This window comes from Myotis myotis, unplaced genomic scaffold (genome assembly GCF_014108235.1).
Source record: "Myotis myotis isolate mMyoMyo1 unplaced genomic scaffold, mMyoMyo1.p scaffold_m19_p_1, whole genome shotgun sequence".
Classification (NCBI taxonomy): domain Eukaryota; kingdom Metazoa; phylum Chordata; class Mammalia; order Chiroptera; family Vespertilionidae; genus Myotis; species Myotis myotis.
In genome coordinates, this window is record NW_023416313.1 from 187,864,991 (window position 1) to 187,872,795 (window position 7,805).

The window sequence follows — 7,805 nt, forward strand, 5'->3', positions numbered from 1 at the left end:
TCTGAAATCAATAAAAATAGATTTTTTTAAAAAGAGATGAAGTAACTCATACTTCAAGATTCAACAAAGGGAGGTCTGTCTTATTTAGAATGGATGCCTCATTCAAACTAGAGGAAAAGAGGTGAGTATTTTCATGGCCACATAATGTTATAGGTGAAGACAAATTTTACTCTGTGAGGAAGGCCAGGCCAAAGGGTGAGCCAGGAGAGGGGGGCTACTTCTTGAGGAGAGCTGTGAAAGTTAGGGGAGGAAGGGAGGCAGGAATAAATGAAAAGATTGACAAACACACACAAGGCCCCAGTTAAGGTGGCCATATTTACTTCCAGTTTGCTTCATTTAGTAAAGAAGTGCTTTTAACTGCCTTCTGTCTAAATGAATAAAAACAAAGTGAGGAAAATAAGAGAATAAGGAATGGACAAAATGATATTTACTGTGCAATTCAGTATGGCGGACTTATAATTATTCATCCACTTATTTCTTCATTCGACAAATACTTAGATGCTTGTCTAGATACTATTAACAGTCATTAACAAGACAGACAGAAAGTCTTGCCTCGGGGAGCACACATTCTAGTCCTCGCCATATATGCTAAGATGGTCCTTGCTCACGTTCCTACAGAGTGTTTGGTTTTTCCACAGCTTCTACTGCTAAACAGAAAATGCCAAGCCACATCCTCTCTTCTTAATAAAGGGCTGAAGCACAAAGAACACGTGTGAATCAGCTATAATTGAGGACAGGTTGGTTAATACTCAAATAAAACTGGAGCTGAGTGCCATAACTCAGTTTGGGATTTAGCCCAGCCTCCAGATTTAACAGTCTCTAAAGGAATTGGTGTTTTCTGATAATCCGTCTAACATGTTATGTTCTGAATGTGATTTTCTGACTAAGGCCCCAGACATGAAACTTCTGGACCAAGCGGCAGGCAGATCCTGTAAAATCCATGCAGGGTCCCCCAGGTGTTTGATGCAGAAGCAAGGGATGTGGCCATATCCTTTCTGGTCAAGTTTCTAGGATAAACAGACTTAAAGGACAGAACTGTTACCAGAATTTGGCACCCCGGGAAGGAACGAGGTGTTTGAACAACATCCCTCCCAGACTGAAAGCCACTCAGACATGGACTGTCATTCCAGGCATTTGGCACACTGGTTTCCACTAGCAGCCAAGTCCATAATTGCCAGGAACTGGCCAAATCCATGGAGACACCAGTCATAATGAATGCTGAAAAATGTTTGTAATATACCGTAATAACTGCAAGCCTGACTCATTTCATCAGATCTGAGTCCCTCGCTGGGGATTGCTGCACAGGAGAGAGATGTTTACTGAAATCCTACTTTTCTCCACTGCCATCTCCCATTCCAGGAAGAACAACTATTATCTGGTGGGCCTTGCCAATTTCTGTTTTATATTATAGGTCATTAATATGGATGCTTATAACATACATGTTTCCAACTCATTCTGAATTCACTTCAGTACAAAGTGACGGAAATAATGCTCTTTCTCCTTACTTTAGATTAGCTTGAACATGAACTAAGTATTACTGAAAGACAGAGACTTAAGAGAAGATTCTTGCCAGGCCGGTGTGGCTCAGTGATTGAGCATCAACCCATGAACCAAGAGGTCACCGGTTCGATTCTGGTCAGAGCACATGCCCAGGTTGTGGGCTCAACCTCCAGTAGGGGTGTGCAGGAGGCAGCCGACTGATATGTTTCTCTCTCATGGATGTTTCTCTCTATCCCCCTCCCTTCCTCTATCTAAAAATCAATAAATAAAAAATATTTAAAAAAAAAAAAAAAGAGTAGAAGATTCTTTTTCCGTTCCTGGAAAATTTCTCAAATTGGTTTCCCCAAAACCACGGAAATGAGATGAGGAAATGAGATGAGGAAAAGGTGCTACTGACACTCCCCTGTAAGAAGCTGTCCGGGCTTGTAGTGACTGGGATAGGCGAGTGGGCCCAGCTTCAAGAGCCGCCCAAACTTTCTCCTAGCACAAGGATGGAAAGTCAAGCCAGCTGTTCCAGGCTCTCTTCCCCAGCTTCTCTTAGGTGGAGCCTTGATTCTTCAAGTTCAGAAATCTTATTTTCCCAAAGACTGGTCCAGCCACAGATGACTGATTCATCGCTGAGCTCAGAAGTCAGGGTCTTTTGATTCAGGTCACTTGACTTCAGTGCCCCTGCCCTTTCTCATAGGCACCCCACCTTCCTGGTGAGAACCCATGTGCACATGCAATAAGAGGTTACAAAATGGCTTCCGAAGAGTGGGAAGGGCGGGGGGAGCAGGGCAGGCACCAGGGTAGGACAGGCCAGGTGGACAAAGCTGGCAGTGGACAGCAGGACCCATCTGACAGAGGGGTAGGAGCCAGGAGCAGTTCCAGGACTGGCCAGGGAGTGGGGAATGGCAAGATAATTAGGGCCCCGTGCTGAACTAAGATGGGGACAAAACACACTGTCTCAGGGAAACAGCAGAAGGCAGATTAGAAAAACTGGGCACAGGGCATGCCAGAGGGCCCAGCATCTCAGGTATTAACCTCCACTGCCTTTCAGAGCAGTCTGTCTATTCCAGCTCTTTCCATCCAGGGCCAGAGCAGAGACGAGCCTGTAGGTGGAGCCCAGTGGCTGCCAGCCTTGGGGCTAAGAGGAAAAGCAGGGGCAGCGAACAGGCAGGTCATGCCAAACACCAGCCTTCAGAGTTCAGATTCTTTTTTACGTATTTTTTCTTGACTGTTCTCAAATGTGCTGTTGGTTCTGTTTTACCTCTGGAAAACTTTGCTAGAGATGGCTTGAGAGATGGTGACCGTACAATTTACCACCCAAGCCTGGACTTGAAAGTAAAAGGAAGAGCTGTTAATAATTATGCCAGTACAACAGTCATAAACCAGGACTAACCCCGGCCGACCCGGACATGCGGGCACCTAGCTCGAGACCAAGCCCTCAGGACTCAGACACACCTGGGCTCCACTGGCAGAAAGAGTGAGGTAACCTTGCTAGGGTTGTTGACAGGAGAGGCCAGGGGACTCCTGGGAAGTAACTCACTCTAAGGGAAAAGTCAAAGGACACAAATTGGGTTCAGTGACATCGAGACAGGGCCAGAGGGGAGAGATGTTCTGCCCAGTGGTGGCTGCACCCCGCATCCTGTGACTCGGGTTCCATGGCTTTCAAGTCAGTGAAACTAAAAAGAGCTGTTTCATTAAAAATTTCCACGAGACATTAAAGATCAAGGGTTGGTAAAGTCATCTGTCGGCAATTTCAGCAGCAACAGAGAAGGTGCAGCTGGCACGGCAGTTGGGTGGGACGTCAGTGGGTGTCAGCATGGTGTCAACCTGACCCAGGTTTGGGCAGTGATTGGAGACATTATCTCGGCAAGCAAGAGCTGGAGAGCCAAAGACAGTGGTGCCTTGCTCTAGCATCTTGGGAGCGTACAGGAGCTTATCCATGGGGACCCATGAACTATTGTAAGGGACCCATGAACTACTGGAGTTTCACAGTGGACAGAGGACAAACCAGAGAAATGTTGTTTCATAAGGGTTGGTTATTTTGACCTCAATGTTAGCCCCAAACTGATGATGCCTGGGAAACATATATTTCTTCCATCACAGTGTAAGGTACTTACTCCTTGATGTTGTCTAAGTTTGGGAACCTTCTTAACTTGGGACCACTCAGTTCATATCAGTAGTTTTATGGTCAAAAGTAGGCATAAACCACCCAAACATATACATCCAATGATACTTGCATTTATAAGATAATGCAGAAAAAGATCAACGCATGCTAATTAACACATAATATAGAAACATTTCCCATACATTCTAAACATTATAAACGTTTGCTACCTCTTAAAGAATGGCATCTACTGATTCTGACTGATATATAACTGATTGGTGTTAGTCTTTCAACAACTGGAAATTAGATGCTGCTTTGAAATAAAATGACTCACTCACCACATGGCTAAGATGAAAAAGACAGGCAATACCAAATGTTAGCAAAGATGTTGAGCTAGAATTCTAACACAGAGTCAGTGCAAATCTGAACTGGTATAACCTCTTTGGAAAACTGGCAGTATCCCTAAACATGAACATTTGCACTTCTACTCCTAGTATGAACATGGACAAGAATGCAACAGAAATGGATGCATATTTTTACCAAAAGACATGGACAAGAATGTGTATAGCAGCACTATTCATAATAGCGCAACACTGGAAACTACGCAATGTCTAGCCACAGCAGACTGGATAAAGTCTAATGTATTCAAATAATGAAATACTGCCATTAAAATAAACAAGTACAACTACACACAACAACATGAATGAATCTCACAAACATAAAGCTGGGCAAAGGAAACCATACACAAAAGCTTCCATTTATTTACAATTCCTAAGCAAGCAAAATTAAGCAATAGTGTCAGAAGTCAAAATATAGCTAACCTTATGGGGGACAGTTGACAGGGACATAAAGGAAACTTCTGGGGGCTGATAATGTTCTATTTCTTGAATTGGGTTCTGGTTACATGAAATATGAACTTTTAACAAGCTTATCATTTGTCACTTCTGCTACATTCAAGCTGGTGCCTAAGGCCAGTCCATATTCAAGAGCCGGAATATTATACTCTACCTCCTGATAAAGCCACATTGCAGAAGAGCAGCTAAGATGAGTAAAAGTGTTATGAAAAGTACACTATTCCAATTACAAGATGCAATGGCATTTTAAATTTTAAATGATATTTCAAATAAATTTCACAATCTACTCTAATTATCCAGGGCAAATTAGAACTCAGCATCCTTCTGGGGAAAAGCAGAAATCTTAGGAAGGGAAAGAAGAAAATAAGATCAACCAAAGCACACAAGACCAGGGAGCATGGGTAATATGCAGTCCCTGCACTAATGACTGTGACCGAGGAATAGGGTACATGTATTGGTCAGTCCCAGTTACATGCCCAACAAGACCACATGAACTGGGAAAGGGGCAATTCACCAAAGAGATAAACAATGGGAAAATAACACATGTCTACTGCGAATGTCATATTTTGTATCTGATGGTCATTACAAGAGAAATTCTTAAACTCATCGTGTCAAGGAGGAGGAAGTATGTTCTCTCCAAATTGCATCTAACTCTACGTTTCCAATGTTCTCTCCCTAACACATATGTCAAATCCATTAGTATTAATATTAAAATATTTTTAAATAAAGATCTGCTGTAAAACATACATCCAAGTGCAACTACTGATGGCAATCATGTTTCATTTCCCTTTGAGTATTTCTCAAAACACTCCTGTCTATGAACATGTGTTAACACTTTTTCATCTGGTAGTTTGGATAAATCTTCCACATTGTTTTGATCACATACCATTCTGTTAACAGCTATGAGTCACACACCAAAAAAATTAACTACAGACCACAGGTGTGGCAAGCTGAACTCCTACTCCCCCTCTCAGGAAAGAATCTTGGGGATTAGAGAGGAACCAGGTTACTATGATGCCGTTAACCAGATGGCTCAGCCAGAGGCCTTATTAGTTTATGTGGGACCCTCAATAACGAAGGGACCAAGACAAGCAGAGAAGAATGTTTTAGCATAATAAAGCCAGAACTCTTTGCAAGAAGTAAACTTAAAGTCATGTTATTAGAAGAAATATACATTTCTCTCATAGACTACATTCCAGAGGTGGGCAAATTTTTTCTGTAAAGGACCAGACAGTAAATATTTTCGATTTTGCAAGTCATACAATCCCTGTTGCATCTACTCATCTCTACCATTGTAGCACAGAAGCAGCCATAGACAATACTTAAACAAATGAGTATGGTTGTATTCCAGTAAAACTTTACAGAAACAGGCCTGTATGATCTGATCCATGGGCCAAAGTCTGTTAACCCCTGAACCAAACCAAAACAAACAAACAAACAAAAAAAAAAGGCTACATCACAGAGGTGAGATGTGTTTATCTTCAGATAGAGAAAGAGAAAGCCTGGACACAGTTCTGTTAGAGAAAACAAACAGAAGTTAAAATATTCCAACTTACCCAGCCCTCTACCCACTTCCTCTCATGGGACCAGAGCCCGATCTTTCTCTCTCCGCAGAATCAGCAGGAGCTAGAACAGATTGAGGCTGTTCACATCCAGCTGAGGCCAGAGGTGGCAGAATTTACACAACACTTGAAGGGGCTAGAACTTCATTCCAAGGGGGGAGGTCTGTTCTGAGGAAATGACAGGGACACCTGGTGCTGAAGGTCAAGGATCTGTAGAGCCAACACTGGGAGAAGTGGAGAGAAGGCAGGAGTTAGGAAGTGAGGGAGTATCAACATCCTGAAGCCCACCAAGAGGGCATTTGTTCCCCTGTGCCCTACAGAGATGTGAATTACCTTACCTAAAGCCCAGGGCCTAATCTTTCTTTGAACCCTCTCTTGAATCCTTCAGAAAAGCTCTTATGCCCACCACAAGGCCCTGGTTCATTTCCTACCGCTCTCCACCTCACTCACTCAGCTCCTCCCATACTGGCCTCCTTGCTGTTCCTTGAACACACCTAGTATATTCCCACCCCAGGGCCTTTGTACCTCCTCACTCTTGAGACAGATTGAAAGCTCTTCCCCTAAATATTCAAATGGTTCACTCTCTTCATTTGGATGTTTCTCAAATGGCATCTCCTCAAAGATGCCTTCTTTGACTTTTCTGCCTAGAAAAGCCATCAGGCTCCAGTCATCAGGCTGTTTAAAATTTTCTTCACAGCACATAACACTACCTGTCTTCACCAATAGCAAATGGGCTACATAAAGGCAGGTACTTTGTTTCGTTCTCTCCAGTATTCCAAGAGCTATAAATAGTACCCAGGACACAGATGGTGCTCAATAAATATTTACTGGATGAATGGATGGATCAAGTACGATATGTCTGTTACAGGTAATTTTATGTGTCAATTTGGTTGGGTTACGGTGCCCAGATATTTTGTCAAACATTATGCTGGATGTTTCTGTGAGGGTGTTTTTGTTTTATGTTGTGTTTTTTTATTATTATTATTGATTTTTAGAGAGAGAGGAAAGGAGAAGGAGAAACCTCAATTTGTTGTTCCACTTATTTATGCATTCATCATTTGATTCCTGTATATGCCCTGAGGATTGAACCCAGAACCTTGGCGTATTGGGATGACACTTTAACTAACTGAGCTTCCCGGCCAGGGCTCCGTGAGGGTGTTTTGGGATGGGTTTTAATATTTAAATTGATGTACTTTGAATAAAGCTGCCTTCTCTCTATAATGTGGGTAGGCTTGATCCAATCAGTTGAAACCCTGAATAGAACAAAAAGGCAAGGGTCATTTTGCAACAGACAGCCTTTGGATTTCACATGCAACATCAACTAGTCTTGGTTCTACAACAGACTGACCACCTTTGAACTCAACCAAAACTCCTTCATGAGTCTCTAGTCCTCCAGCCTCCCTCACAGGATTTTGGACTCACCAAGCCTCCACTACTGTAGAGGCCAATTCCTTAAAATAAATCTCTTTATGTATATATCCTATGTGGGTTCTGTTTCTCTGGAGGACCCTAATTAATTCAGTCTAAGTAAAACTGTGCTAGCTCGTCGACACCCACTGATTTTCACAGCATGAGTCAGGGAGCTGAAACTTCTGCATATTATTGTCAGCTCTACAGGTAATATTGCTCCTGGTGACTTCCTTCCCCATGGCCAGAAAAATGGGGACTGGAGAATGGGGGAGGGACTAATCAAACACATTTCTGAAAGATTGTAACTGATTATGTAAGAAACACTGGTGCTTGGAACCATCTGGAGACTTTTTATCTTCCCTTCACACAATATTATTTCATTCATAT